Source organism: Schistocerca cancellata, chromosome 2 (genome assembly GCF_023864275.1).
Source record: "Schistocerca cancellata isolate TAMUIC-IGC-003103 chromosome 2, iqSchCanc2.1, whole genome shotgun sequence".
In the NCBI taxonomy this organism is placed as follows: domain Eukaryota; kingdom Metazoa; phylum Arthropoda; class Insecta; order Orthoptera; family Acrididae; genus Schistocerca; species Schistocerca cancellata.
Genome location: NC_064627.1, coordinates 255,346,874 through 255,363,564, shown reverse-complemented (window position 1 = coordinate 255,363,564; position 16,691 = coordinate 255,346,874). Strand labels below are relative to the sequence as shown.

Genomic DNA, 16,691 nt, shown 5'->3' with positions numbered 1-16,691 from the left:
TGAATTAAAGGACTTCCCACATATTATTTACGAGTAACAAAAGTTTGCTTTATAGCAGTACTTTTTGCTTTGCTTTATAGCAGTACTTCATAGCAGTACTACTTTATAGTAGTACAAGCAGAAAATAAGTGATAAATTAATTAGTGTTTCATATACCATCGTGTATCTGACATTTTTGGAGAAAAAAAAGTAAAATAGCCTTTAGCACATATTTCAAAGAGACACCATTCATATGAACATGTAAATTTGCTGCAGGAATTTATTATTTGCTACAGAATGAAAAGATGAAATGATAGATTTGAATTAAAATAAATCTATTTATTTAAAAATATAGTTTGTTCTCTTTTTCCTTCAACTTCAAGGAACAAGCATGACCTCAAAGGACTGATGCTGGTCTCCTGCTAATCCAGTCTTTTATGGCTGGTAGTTCACATATCTTCTTCTTAAGAGCAGCTAGATTTGGATAATCTTTTGTAATTTCAAACTGAGCTACACAGTTCATATATTCAGAGATTCCAGCAAAGAAGAAGTCTCCCCAAGACAACTGTAACAAAAGAAGAAAATATGTGATAAGTGGTATTTCAGATTTCATATTAATCTCAACAGGACTGCAGTACAGCATTGCAAGCACCATAGGTCTAGAAACAAATCAGATTAATATGTTATAATAGTATAGCCTCTACTCTTCATAATAATATCCCCACCCAAATACTCCAGCAATCTGTTAAATAATTCACAGCTTTATCCTTTGAATTTTACTTATATAGAGCTATCAACATCCAAAATATTTAAATGTATCTTTCATTATTTCACTGCTAGCGTGTGATATATGTAGCCAGAAGATATACATGTATCTTTGCTACCACTTGGAGATCTAGAAATGAGTTAAGTTTTCCGATCAATGAAAAGTTTGTATAAGAAGGATCCAGGTGACAAGAAACACAATAGATTTATTTTTACAAAATGTGACACTTGCTGACTTCCCTGAACATTTGAGAACATTCATTCTCCATTGTATTTGTTTAGCAGTTTGCAGTGGCATAGCAAACACAGCTGGTGGCCAACATATGACACTTCATTGGTGCCTTCTTCCCCCCCCCCCCTGCCGCTTTTCTCACATTGGCACCTGGGGGCACAATCCTTTTCTTTGAGAAAATTAAAAAAGTAATCTTTAGCAAAAACATCAGCACCCAGTGTACGACACTACCCATCACTGGTGTCCCTCTCCCTCCAGAAACACATATAGTAATGTAACATAGAATTTAATAATACTATATTTTCCATAAAATCTTGTTTTTTGTGGAGATTATTTGTTGTCACTCTAGAAGTGGTGCCTAGGACATGACAGACCACCTCATCTCCCCTCCACCCCCTTGGTATGCTACTGGTGTTTGCTAGCAACAGCATATTGTATGACTCATTAATAATTACTAGCGGAGAAAATAAGTAAACATTCAATAAAATATTACTGGATTCCACTTAAATTAGTGCATCCAAAACATCAAACATACAGCAGCAGAATGGGTGTTCTTTCAGTCCGCTAAGAGAATCAGTTTTATTAATAACAACAATGTAAAATGCTGAAATGTGTAACAGAAACTTGTTACAGTACTTTAAAAAATGTAAAGATATTCTGAAAAATCTTTACAATAACCCCAAAAAATCTAGTTTGATTAAATAGGTGTTTATAAGACTCTTGAGTGATGCAACACTGAAGCAGCTACTAGGTTTTAATAAACGATTACCCTACTGCATAATATCAGCATGAAAGTTAAATCTCACAAGAAAACATAATACAACAATTTTCTGAGCCATGACTGCTGTACTTAACAATTACTCTGCAAAACAGTGTGAAGTTCATAACAGTGGGTATGTCACATAGTACGTACTAAGGAGTTTTTCCTGTTCCATCTACACATGGAGCATGCGAATAATGAGTGGTTAAATGCCTCTGTGTACGCTATAATCAGTCTTATCTCATCCTCACAATTCATACAAAAGTGGAACATAGGGGTTTTATTATATTCCTAAGGTAAAAATTTATAGCCGGTTCTTGAAATTTTGTAAGTAAGCTTACTCAGGATAGTTTTCACCTCTCTTCAAGTTTCTGCCATTTCATTTCTTTCAACATCTTTTTGATGCTTTGACAGAGGTCAGACAAACCTTACAGTTATTAAAGGACTCAAACGTATAATGCTTAACTAGAAGGCTGCTGTTAGGGAAATTTATCTGTAGGAATATTTGAGCATGTTAACATAATATGATGACATAATGGTAAAGATTTGCAAACATTATGCTTAATTAATATTTGTTTTCTTAACTGTTATCTTTTTAATAGAAGTGGTTTCTATCTATTTGGATTACACTTAGTATTATGAAATTAAATTGATGGTGAAATAAATTTTATTTATTTTATTTTTACAGTCATAATAAAAAAAGGAATTTGTGTGTAATAGTCATCACTATAGCAGAGCGGAAGTGTCGGCAGATTTAATGGAAATATTCAGTTTGTAGAACAATGGTACTAATTACTAATCAGGAAGGGTTACATATATTGGCTATCAGTGTTAACTTTCATGAAGAAGTATTTCTTAATCTTATTGTTAAAAACCTTAATAATGAACTGCCAAATAGATAAAATAACTTAACCTACAAACTTGAGTTTTTTCCATGAAAATTGTTTCTCCATGGATATACAAAACTACTGTCCATCATTCAGTTTCTCATCAGCGTGTCACCAGTCTTGTCAGCAAGTGTCAAACTTGGAGCATGTATAATCTCAGAAACATACTGTCATAATAAATTGAGTTGACTGCCACAGTCAATTAGTTCCTTCACCTCTCCATTACTTATTCATACTTTTTAAATTTGCAGTTGTTGATATTCTTCTTAACAGTGTTTGCTTTCATTGTCGCTTTCTGAGCATTCTTCTTCTACATGCATGCAGATGAAATATGGGCACACTCATTGCAATTGAATCGTCTCTTTCCCATACTCTTGTGGTTGCAATCATTTGACCTGTGGTCACTCGCATTGCAATTGAATTAATTTTTGTTTTTATCTAAAGCTGCACGTTCAGTATTCCTGTTACTTGAGTCTTTAGCATCTTTCTCACAAGAGTTTAAATTTTCATTGCTGTAACTTTTGCTAACATATGTCTATTTGGCAATGACTTCACAACTCTTTCACAATACTTCGTTTTTTCCTTAAACTCTTACACACTTGCAGGGCATAAAGCAGTAGTTTCCGGCCAGAGTTCTCTTCTGTCCCACCAGTTACATACTGACATAACAAAACATTATCAATATCAACACAGGTGTCAGTTTCCTTCATTACAAGAAAATATTCTCGAAGAGAATCTTCCTATCTCTCCTTTTATTGAGACAGCAGTTTGGTTGATCTCCACAGCTCTTGTTTTCACATTGAATTCTTTCTGCAATGCTCTCTTCAGTGCAGCCCACGATGTAATATCGTTCTCACCCTGAATAAATGCTTAGCCAAATCCTCAAGTGATTATTTGAATAAACAAGGGTTTGCAGCTGTCTCCAACTCATTAATAACTCCATTTCCTTGAAGTTCATGACGCACTTTTTAATTGGATATCTGTCACTGCCAATAAATGGCTTATAGCGCCATCAATATCATGAAATGACAGAAAATTTACGCTGATTTTGAGAATGTGGTGATAATCTTGTTTTGCTTTCATCGCCTGTCTCCTTTTCGAGTAAACTCAGTCATTTACCATTTAACATTTGGTTTGAATTCTCTTGTTCATCACTTGCATCACCACCTTTCTTTTCATATTCTTTGTTGTCATTAATTTCCACTGCAAGTTTGTAAATGTTGGATAAATAATAATAAATCTTGGTAGTGATTTCAGTTTTCGTCCCACTATCTATACACAATATATCGCAGATTGCCCCTAATTATGCTTCTGAAAATGATACTTCAATGAATGACTTCTTAGCTTCAGGTTCACCAGCTACTAATTCAAAAGACCCATTGTCTAGAGGTCGCCAGCACAGTAGCTCAGCATGCTCGGTTAGCTGCCCTCTGTAATAAAAAGAACTGAGTGAATGTATTAACAACAAACTTGAACAGGTGTCATGGGACGTCCGCCCAGAATAAATGCAACGAACAATAACCAACAAATGATATCAACAAAAAGAAAAAAAGGGGGGTAACATCTAGTCAAATTGTCCTCGGTCCAGATTCGAAACCCGCTACTGGCTAAATTTTGATTAACAATCAGCATTGGCGGCCAAAGAGTTCTGGCATACATGTCACCCTCATTCTACCAACGGCCTTGTCAAGGAGGATGGAGGAGTGGACAGAATTTCAGGGCATTCTCTTGCCCTTGGCGTCGGAAACTGCCCTTAAAGGCGGAAGAATCAGCAATGATCAACAGCATGATGATGCAGAAGGCAACAGAAACCACTGCATTAAATGCACATACAGTGTATCCGCAGGACATGGGACCTGTAATTGAAAAACTGTCATGACGATCTCTTCATTGGCAAAAGCTTCCAGAATAGTCCCCCATTCGGATCTCTGGGAGAGGAATGCCAAGGGAGAGGTGACAATGAGAAAAAGACTGAATAATCAACGAAAGGATAATGTTCTATGAGTCGGGGCGTGGAATGTCATAACTTTACATGTGGTAGGGAAGCTAGAAAATCTGAAAAGGAAAATGCAAAGGCTCAGTCTAGATATGGTAGGGGTCAGTGAAGTGACGAGGAAAGAAGATAAGAATTTCTGGTGAGAAGAGTATAGGGTAATATCAACAGCTGCAGAAAATCATATAACGGTAGTAGGACTCATTATCAATAGGAAGGTAGGGCAGAGAGTGTATTGCTGTGAACAGTTCAGTGACAGGATTCTTCTTATCAGAATCGACAGCAGACCAACACTGACAACGATAGTTCCGGTGTACGTCGACGTCGCAAGCTGAAGATGAAGAGATAGAGAAAGTGTATGGGGATATTGAAAGGGTAATACAATACGCAAAGGGAGATGAAAATCAAATAGTCATGGGGGACTGGAATGCAGTTGTCGGGGAAGGAGGAGAAGAAAAGGTTACAGGAGAATATGGGCTTGGGGCAAGGAATGAGAGAGGAGAAAGACTAACTGAGTTGTGTAATAAATTTCAGCTAGTAATAGAGAATACTCTGTTCAAGAATCACAAGAGGAGGAGGTATACTTGGGAAAAGGTAGGCGATACGGGAAGATTTCAGTTAGATTACTTCATGGTCAGTCAGAGATTCCGAAATCACATTCTGCATTGCAAGACGTATCCAGGAACAGATATAGACTCAGATCACAATGTAGTAGTTATGAAGAGAGGCTGAAGTTTAAGAGATTATTTAGGAAGAATCAGTACACAAAGAAATGGGATATGGAAGTACTAAGGAATGACGAGATACACTTGAAGTTTTCTAAGGCTGTAGATACAGCAATAAAGGCTATTCCAGTAGGCAGTGCAGGTGAAGAGGAATGAACATCTCTAAAATGGGCACTCACAGAAGCCGGAAAGGAAAAAATAGGTACAAAGAAGGTAACGACAAAGAAACCATGGGTAACGGAAGAAAAACCTCAGCCAATCGATAAAAGAAGGAAGTACAAAAATGTTCAGGGAAATTTAGGAATACAAAAATACAAGTCGCTGAGGAATGAAATAAACAGCAGGTGCAGGGAAGCTATGATGAAATGGCTGCATGAAAAATGTGAAGAAATAGAAACAGAAATGATAGTCAGAAGAACTGACTCAGCATATAGGAAAGTCAAAACAACCTTTGGTCGTAAGAGTGCAACCGGAATTCCTTTGTTAAATGCAGAAGAGAGAGCGGATAGGTGAAAATAGTACACTGAAGGCCTCTATCAGGGGGAAGATTTGTTTGATATGATAGAAAAAAGAAACAGGAGTAGATTTATAAGATATAGGGGACCCAGTATTAGAATCAGAATGTAAGAGAGCTTTGGATTACTTAAGATCAAATAAGGCTGAAGGGATCGGTAACATTCCATAAGAACTTCTAAAATCATTAGAGGGACTGGCAACAAAACTACTATTTACGTTGGTGAGTAGAACGTATGAGCCTGGCAATATACTGTCTGAATTTCGCAAGAAAATATCATCCACACATTTCCGAAGACTGCAAGAGCTGACAAGTGTGAGAATTATCGCACAAACAGCTTAACATTTCATGCATCCAAGTTGCTGAAAAGAATAATATACAGAAGAATGGAAAAGGAAACTGAAGACTTGTTAGATGACGATCAGTTTGGATTTAAGAAAGGTAAAGGCACCAGAGAGGCAATTCTGACGTTGCAGTTGATAATGGAAGCAAGACCAAAGAAAAATCAAGACACAATCACAGGATTTGTCGATCTAGAAAGAGCACTCGACAATGTAAAATGGGGCAAGATGTTCGAAAATCTTAAAAAAATAGGGGTAAGTTATAGGGAGAGACAGTAATATACAACATGTACAAGACCCAAGAGGGTATAATAAGAGTGGACGACCAAGAACAAAGTGCTCGGATTGGTCTTTCGCCCTTACTCTTCAACCTGTACATCGAAGAACCAATGATGGAAATAAAAGGAAGGTTCAGGATTGGAATTAAAATTCAATGTGTAAGGCTATCAATGATACGATTCGCTGATGACATTTCTATCCTGAGTGAAAGTGAAGATGAATTACATGATCTGCTGAATGGAATGGACAGTCTAATGAGTACAGAATATGGATTTAGAGTAAATCGAAGAAAGAGGAAAGTAATGAGAAGTAGGAGAAATGAGAAATTAACATAGGCTTGATGGTCACCAAGTAGATTAAGTTAAGGAGTTCTGCTACCCAGGCAACAAAATAACCAATGATGGACGGAGCAAGGAGGACATCAAAACCAAACTAGAATTGGAAAAAAGGCATTCCTGGCCGAGAGAAGTCTACTACCATAAAACATAGGTTTTAATTTGAGGATGGGATTTCTAGAACATACCTTTGGGGCATAGCATTGTATGGTAGTGAAACATGGACTATGGGAAACCCGGAACAGAAGAGAATCGAAGCATTTGAGATGTGGTGCTACAGATGAATGTTGAAAATTAGGTGGACTGATAAGGTAAGGAATGAGGACGTTCTGTGCAGAATGGGAGAAGGAAAGAATATACGGAAAACACTAACAAGGAGAAGGGACAGGATGATAGGACATCTGTTAAGACATCAGGGGCTGACTTCCATGGTACTAGAGGGAGCTGTGGAGGGCAAAAACAGTAGAGGAAGACAGAGACTAGAACACATCCACCAGACAATTGGGGACGTAGGTTGCAAGTGCTGCTTGTGAGATGAAGAGGTTGGCACAGGAGAAAAATTCATGGCGGGTCGTATAAAACCAGTCAGAATACCAACCAAAAAAAAAAAAAAAAATCGAGAAATAAAACCAGAAACTTCTCTCAAGCATTTCGTATTTCTTGTCACCTGAAACTGTTCCAAAAAGTAACTTACATAAAGATTTAAAGGTTTAACTGCCGAGGAAGTTATTATTTTATTTACTTTCTTGATTTCAATTATCGTTGCTATTTCTAGATTTCTTCCTTCTTCCTATTTTTGTCAGCTTTTTCTCTTTTCGTCACGTTTAAAATTTCTCCTTGCATCAGTTTGCTACTGCTAACTGTCGTTACAGTGTGCATCCTCATCGCAGAACCAAAATAAACACAATTACATAATGCTACATTGTCGCAGGCAAAACGACGCTCAGGAAAGCTCATTGTAAATGTCATAGACTAGGCGTGAAGCTGCGTTGTTACTCGTTCAGTTGATCGCGGGTGAGCAAGCAAAATTTATAGGAGAAATTGTTCCAATTTTCATGAAGAACTATTTCTTATTTCCTTGTTATAAACTTTAGTACTTAAATCGCAAAAAAGAACTCAACCAACAAAACTCTTTCTTTTTACATGAAAATTGTTTCTCCGTGAGTACACAAATCTACTGGCCAATATTCAGCTTCTCTTGCACATAACCACCCTAGTTGGTAGGGAAACTCCTAAACCCCCCCTCCGAATCACACACACACATTCTTATCTAACAATATGTGATTAACCAGTAGCATATGGTAATATTCTTGGTTGATGTACCAAATATATCACCTGATAACTGATACTACACTCCTGAAAATGGAAAAAAGAACACATTGACACCGGTGTGTCAGACCCACCATACTTGCTCCGGACACTGCGAGAGGGCTGTACAAGCAATGATCACACGCACGGCACAGCGGACACACCAGGAACCGCGGTGTTGGCCGTCGAATGGCGCTAGCTGCGCAGCATTTGTGCACCGCCGCCGTCAGTGTCAGCCAGTTTGCCGTGGCATACGGAGCTCCATCGCAGTCTTTAACACTGGTAGCATGCCGCGACAGCGTGGACGTGAACCGTATGTGCAGTTGACGGACTTTGAGCGAGGGCGTATAGTGGGCATGCGGGAGGCCGAGTGGACGTACCGCCGAATTGCTCAACACGTGGGGCGTGAGGTCTCCACAGTACATCGATGTTGTCGCCAGTGGTCGGCGGAAGGTGCACGTGCCCGTCGACCTGGGACCGGACCGCAGCGACGCACGGATGCACGCCAAGACCGTAGGATCCTACGTAGTGCCGTAGGGGACCGCACCGCCACTTCCCAGCAAATTAGGGACACTGTTGCTCCTGGGGTATCGGCGAGGACCATTCGCAACCGTCTCCATGAAGCTGGGCTACGGTCCCGCACACCGTTAGGCCGTCTTCCGCTCACGCCCCAACATCGTGCAGCCCACCTCCAGTGGTGTCGCGACAGGCGTGAATGGAGGGACGAATGGAGACGTGTCGTCTTCAGCGATGAGAGTCGCTTCTGCCTTGGTGCCAATGATGGTCGTATGCGTGTTTGGCGCCGTGCAGGTGAGCGCCACAATCAGGACTGCATACGACCGAGGCACACAGGGCCAACACGCGGCATCATGGTGTGGGAAGCGATCTCCTACACTGGCCGTACACCACTGGTGATCGTCGAGGGGACACTGAATAGTGCACGGTACATCCAAACCGTCATCGAACCCATCGTTCTACCATTCCTAGACCGACAAGGGAACTTGCTGTTCCAACAGGACAATGCACGTCCGCATGTATCCCGTGCCACCCAACGTGCTCTAGAAGGTGTAAGTCAACTACCCTGGCCAGCAAGATCTCCGGATCTGTCCCCCATTGAGCATGTTTGGGACTGGATGAAGCGTCGTCTCACGCGGTCTGCACGTCCAGCACGAACGCTGGTCCAACTGAGGCGCCAGGTGGAAATGGCAGGACTACATCCAGAATCTCTACGATCGTCTCCATGGGAGAATAGCAGCCTGCATTGCTGCGAAAGGTGGATATACACTGTACTAGTGCCGACATTGTGCATGCTCTGTTGCCTGTGTCTATGTGCCTGTGGTTCTGTCAGTGTGATCATGTGATGTATCTGACCCCAGGAATGTGTCAATAAAGTTTCCCCTTCCTGGGACAATGAATTCACGGTGTTCTTATTTCAATTTCCAGGAGTGTATAATCAACATTAAAAAAGATCATACTACTTTCTGTTGAAACGATTGGATATTTACACATGTTAAAATACCTTAGTCTTTAACATTTAAAATTATATTAGATTTTTAATTACTAAAGTTCCTGAGTAATTACTGATGCAAAAATGACTTATCCAACAAATGAATGTATGAGTTTCAGTATCAGTAGCATTTAATTACTACGAAGATCACAGGCTGCCACTTATAAGTTGAGACATAACAACATTAGCATCTGCAATTTCATCTGAAATCTGCATGTAAGCAAACATAACTAGCTTACCAAAAAAGAGCAGAAAGGCATAGAGACAGCTGTCGTTTGAATATCTTCAAATGCGTCATCAGTTATGAATTTCTCTCTTTTTCTTGGGAGGCAGGGGGGAAGCGTTGGCACATCTACATCTATACTCTGCAGACCACTGTGAGGTCTATGGCAGAGGGTACGTCCCATTGTACCAGTTATTATGGTTTCTTCACTTTCCTTTCACGTATTGAGCACAGAAATAATGGTAGTTCGAATGTCTCTGAGTGTACAGTAATTATTCTAATCTTATCCCCACAATTCCAATGTGAGTGATACATGGGGAGTTGTTATATATCCCTAGAATAATCATTTAAAACCACACCTTCAAACTTTGCCAACAGACTTTCTCGAGATAGTTTGTGTCTGCCTTCTTCAAGAGTCTGCCAGTTTAGTTCCTTCAGTATCTCTGTGACACTCTCCCACGTATCAGACAAGCCTGTGACCATTCGTGTTGGCCTTCTCTGTACATGTCCAATATCCCCTGTTAGTCCTATCTGCTACCGGTCCCACACACTCGAGCAATATTAGAAGATGGGACGCAAGAGTGATTTTTAAGCAGTCTCTTTTGTAGACTGATTGCACTTCCCCAGTATTCTACCAATAAACCGAAGTCTACCAGCCGCTTAACCCACGACCGAACCAAAGAGATCATTCCATTTTCATATCCCTACAAAGTGTTACACCCAGGTATTTGTATGAGTTGGCCGATTCCAAAAGAGATTCATCGATATTATTTTTGGTAAACCCTCGTCGTCACTTTTGTAAAGGACTCGTCGTTACTGCTATGGAGGCCGAGTTGCCACTGTTGTAACGGTAGGCTGAGTTTGTGAAACGGCTTCTGGTGCAGAACACCGCTAAGACAATTTTTCGCTGTCACTATTACACAGCTGTGCTCTATGTCAAGTAACAGGATAGGAGAACGAAGACTCTACAACATACCAACAAATCAGTAACAAAGTCACAAAAATATGTTAAAAAGGTTTACTTATTTTTCTGACAAGTTGAGTAATGAAATTTTCAACACTGCATATAAATAACACACAAAAAAAGTTCAACTGCTAGGTGCAAACATAGGTAAACTTCACAGCACATAGCAAATGCAATTTACAAGTGTCTGTTCACTTCTAAGACTTCACTAACGACGTTCCCTGTCTAAGTCAGCCTTGAACAATGATTTATAAGAAAATGAACAAGAGCTGCTCTGCTATCTTTTGAGTAGGCTTCTGTCCGTTGTCCTCCCGTCATTGGCGCATTATACTCTGCTACAGTAGTACTGAAGGCAATGAGCATTGTTCGGTTGACAGCAAATTGCATTACATTCAGCATCTCTCTATCTATAGCCCTATGCTTTACTTTACACCTATTATGTAGTACTGTCTGTTTCTCTATAAGTTTGTTTAATGTGACTATGTACTATGGAGGTTCCCTCCCATTACGACCTGTTCTACTGAGTACATATCTATTCAGTGCATGGTCAATTATTCTTTTAAGCTTCCAAGTGTTTTCAGTGTGCCTTCTTTCTTTGGAGAATCTGAAATCTCTCACGTATGCCAACAAACCACAACCAGTTTAAAATAGTCACTTTTCGTTTTTTGGGTTCATCATAATATGTGTGCAGCAATATTTGCAGATGATTGTTGTGTGATATCATATTTGAGATGGAATTCCTCTATTTATATCTGACAAGCTAGAACTGTATATCATACTGGAATATAAATGCAAGTTTCTGCCTTTTTTGTGAGTGCATGTACAAAACTGCACTACTCAAGCAATGCCAAGAACTGATTAAAGAGGTAAATAGTTACAGGCTTCTTCAGTACATTCTAAATCTCGTAGATGCTCGTCCATGGTAATGGAGGGCTAGGATTTTTCAGAAAAGAGATTCTTCCCAGAGTTTAGGTTTACCACAGTATGGAGTTATAATCAGGCTAGAATTATTCTACACTTTGTAGTGTACACACTGTTACATACCTTTCCTGCAGCAAGGTAACCTCCATTTTCCTTCACCAATGCATCAAGCCTTCCCAGAAAGAAGGGAAGTGTTTCGTTTAAGGCAGTTCTTTTTTTCTCTGCTTTACAGCTTCATCAGGTTCCCAGTAAAACTCAGATAATTCTGCGTCAAGATTAGAAAAATCATTTCAAAATGAAAATACAGACTCATGAAAACAAAACTCATTATTTACCACCACCAGTGAAAGTGTGGATGTTTGTAAATTGTGAGCTATTAGTCTTGGAACCTACATTTCCTAATAATTTGATTCAGGTATGTGGGACATACCAGAAAGTTGGTAGAAATTTAACATTGTTGAAATGCAGCAAGTTCTGACAATAGTAAGGTAACATAAATGTAGTATACGACAACAAACACAACTCAGAAGAAATAATATGCTAATTATTATGTCAATTAGTGACTAACAAACAAAAAATTCTTTAATAAGCATCTGTAAAATGTACACACATAGCAACACAATGGTCATACTACTATTTCAGAAAAAATTATTGGCAGAATTATTATGTATTCAGAGGATGCAAATTTACCTCTAAAGCTACACTCTGTGAACCACTGTGAAGAGCATGGAGAGGGTAAATCCCAGTGCATCAGTTATTAGGGATTTTTCCTCATTCCATTCTTATTTAGTATGCAAGAAGGACAATTGCTGGAATTCATATGTATATACTGCATTTAGTTGAATTCTGTCTTCTTGATTGACATTGCAATCACACTAGAGTCACCATCCAAGTTGGTTCTGGAAAGTTTCTAAGTTGACTTGCACTGTATAGTTTGTGTCTGTCTTCAAGTGTCTACCAGTTCATTTTGTTCAGCATCTCCATAATACTCTCTCATGGGTCATAAAAATCTGTTATCATTTATGTTACCCTTCACTGATAATTCTCTCTCATGGGTCACACAAATCTGTGATCATTTACATTACCCTTCACCATAGATATTCAATATAGCCTGTTAGTCCTACTTGAAATGAGTGTAACAGACATCACACAGTGACATACATGTTAATCATTGTAACCCCACACTACGCCAGAAAGGTGTATATAATGCAGGAAAAAAACTACACAACAGGTTACCAATAACAGAGCTTTAAAAAGTCTGTGACAGCCTTCCTTCTGAAAAGCTGCTACTATTCGACCTCACAGTATCTCATGCAAGAAAAAATGTAACTTGTATCTGTAATTTTAGAAATAACTTAAAAATATACAGTATTCAAAAATTGTAATTATTAACTGCATAGATCAAATTTGTTATAAAATTTAAATACTGTATGTTTGATGTTTGAAAAACCAATAGACAAAAGGTTTTCTGTCCAATATCCTGTGTATGATATATGTACAGAAATAGAGATTTATATAGACAAATAAATACATAAAAAGTAAATAAACACTTGAGCAATATTCTAATATGGATTGCATGCATGTTTTGTATGCAGTCTCTTTTGTAGGCTGGTTGCATTTTGCTAGTATTCTAACAATGAAATGCAGTTTTCCACCCTCTTTGCCTATGACTGAGTCTATGAGACTGTTCCATTGGATATCCCTACAAATGGTTACATCCAAGTATTCGGTTGAGCTGACTTACAACTGTGGCTCACGGACATTGTAGTCATAGGGTGTTGCTATATTTTTTGTTTTTCAAAGTGGAAAATGTTACACTTTGGAATATTTAAAGCACGTTGCTGGCCTTTACAGCACGTTGCTGGTCTTTACACCGTTTTTAAATCTTTCAAGATCTGACTGTGCAGCGTTTTTCAGAAAGTACAGCATTATAGATAACGGCATCGTATGTAAGAAGTATGAGATTACTATTAATATTGTCTGCAAGGTCATTAATATACAACATGAATACCAGAGGTTGCAACACACTTTGTTCTCCTCACCAAGAAAATTTCAATCCTTCCGCAAATCTCGGTTTGTAGCTGATATGAGTGTACTTTCAATAATAAGTGTATATGTGACACCAAGAAAAATGCAATTTGGAAGTCAAGAAACACTGCAGCTACCTGACTGCCTTGAACCACAGCTTTCACCATGTCATGTGAGGACAGTATGAGTTGAGTTATACATGATCAGTGCTTTTGGGACCCAACCTGGTTGGTATGGAATTGGTCAGTACACTTGAGATATCTCATTACGTTTTAGCTCAGAAAGTGTTTGATGATTTTACGATGAATGTCACTGCTTTAGATAGGAAGGCAAGGACATGATGTCAAGAACACTGCACTGTTGTTTTGTGGATAACTCCTGGTGCCCTTCTTGTAGATGGATGTAACCTGTGTTTTCTTCCAATGCCTAGCCACAATTTTTTGTTTGATGTCTGTGGTATATTACGGTTAAAGAGGGGCAAACTCAGCCACAATGTCAGTATAGAATCTGATAGAGATTGCATTGATCCTGGATATTTATTCATTTTTAACAATTTTAGCTGTTTCTAAATGCCACTAATGCTGACATCCTTTTTACACATCTCTAGAGCAGTATGAACATTAGGTGGAGAAAATACTTCCGGATTTTCCTCTGTAAAGGAAATTTTGAAAATAGAGTTTAGCATTTCTGCTTATTCTCTGTCACCCTCAATTTCAATTCCTGTTCCTGTCTATGAAAGCCTGGACCATAACACTGATGTCGCTAACAGCCTTCACATACCACCAGAATTTCTTCACGTTTTGTGAGAGAACTTTCAAAAATTTTCTGCTATGGAACTTGTTGAAGATTTTACGAATTGTCTTCTTGACAGCCAAATGCATCTCATTCAGCATCTTTCTGTATATATTCTTATGCTTTGTTTTACATCTGTCAAGCAGTAATTTCCGTTTCTTTAGAAGTTTATTTACGATGACCTTATACCTTTGGGGATATCTCCCATCACAGCAGGGTGTTCTACTGGGTACATATCTATCCACTGGATGGTCAACTATTTCATTAAACTTGAACCATCATTCCTCTACATGCTTCTGCCCTGAGCTAAATGTTCCAAGTAACACATTGAGAAAAGGTAATACTGCTTCTTTGCCTAGGTTACTTAAAATATAAATATTTCTACCTCTTTTAGTTGCCCTTTCTGCTTTGTTAATCATTCGTGCTGCCATTGCCTTATGGTAACTGAAACCGATTTCAGTGTAGAAATCTTCTAAAAGATAAGGTTCCTTCATTACCGTTAGATATGATATAGTTCCATCACAAGTAGGGTTCTGAACTACATGTTATAGGTAGATTTTAGACAAGGCACTCAGTAAGTTTTCACAAGGTGTCTTTTCATACTTACCATTAACAAAACTGTAACTGTCCCAATTGATTGACAGATGATTAAAATCTCCTGGATGATTACTACTATTAATACAACAACTACAAAACTTATTTGTAAATAAATATGCTTGCCTGTATACTCACATAACTTTTATCAACTTACAGTAATCATGACAATATTACACATAATGACTAAATAATAGTAAGAATACCAGAGGAATGTTGCTGAATAAACAATAACTGTATTTAAAAAAAAATAGTAGTTCTGCTGCTGATTGTGTATGCCACTTTATAACCAACCATATGCCCAATTAGACACAAGAAAATTTATATTATTGATGAGTAATTGGTGATAATATTTTTGAAGTAATTTTACATAGGTGTTTCGGCAATGCCGTGATCCATTACAAATCCCTGGAGATTTTGCTTGATTATGGGATTAATGAAGCGCATTGTATCAGTTTAGTATTAAACTGTACAACAATGTGACTCTACACTTGTGTAGAGATACAAAAACCCAACTCATAAACATTATCCTCACATGAGAGAGAAAGCTATTGTCATAGGACTTCTTTAAAGGGGATAAGATAATGTATACATATCAAAAAGAGAATAAAATTTAAACTGAGACATGACCTTATCACAGTCAACATTTTGAAATATCAGGATTGAACTAGCAGGTAATCAAATTTTTATAAAAGAAAGAGTAATTATTCTTTGTGTGTAGTGACCACTGATGGAAACAGAGATATCATTTTTTAATAAATTAATAAAGGTTCTGAACAAAGTTTCAGTGCACAAGTGTAGTATAATCTTATAAGCAGATATAACTAAAAACACAGATACCATAGATGAAACCAGTAGCAGTGTCATAAACATTCTTCAGAGTTTTGACATGTAACAGTTGGTCAACAGAACAACAAGGATAACAAAATCTTTATCTTCAGTAATCAATCATGTTTTTTGCAAATACAGTCACAGAACCTTGCCTTCTACATGTAGAAATTCTCGGACTCTCCAGTCATTTCTAGCAAATAACAAAACTAAAAACTGTGTTGTATAACCCCATCAGACTCCAGATCTAAAGGTCTCTTTCAAAACACTAAACTCAATAGTTTTCAAGGACATTGTTAAACCATATCTGGGGTGAAGTGTATATAGTAAAACAATATAGTTACAAAATTCTGTATGTTCCATACAATATTTAAACTAAACTTTGAACAGTCATTTTCAAAAGTATCCACATCTATAGCAAAGCGCAATAAAGACAGGTAGATAACAGCAGGTATAAGAAAGACCTACCAAACATTGAAATATCAGAGTTCCATAAGAAAAATCCATAGTGCACCAGAGTTCAGAAACTATTGTCAGATGTACAAAAAGATTTGCAGGAAGACGTTGCTTGCCACTAAAATGTCAGGAAATGGCTAAACAATTCTTAAAGCAGAAAGTGAAAGGAAAGCAGCCTGGAGGGTTGTATAGGAAAAAGCAGGAAAACAGAATGACAATAAATTACAGATAAAAGATAGCGGTAGGTCGATTATTGATCC

At 38.1% G+C, this 16,691-nt stretch overlaps 1 pseudogene; it reads right to left on the bottom strand.

Moving 5' to 3' along the window:
* Positions 1-241: 241 nt before the first annotated feature.
* LOC126144955 (glutathione S-transferase-like) overlaps positions 242-16,691 on the bottom strand; it is a 68,239-nt pseudogene continuing 51,789 nt past the window's right edge.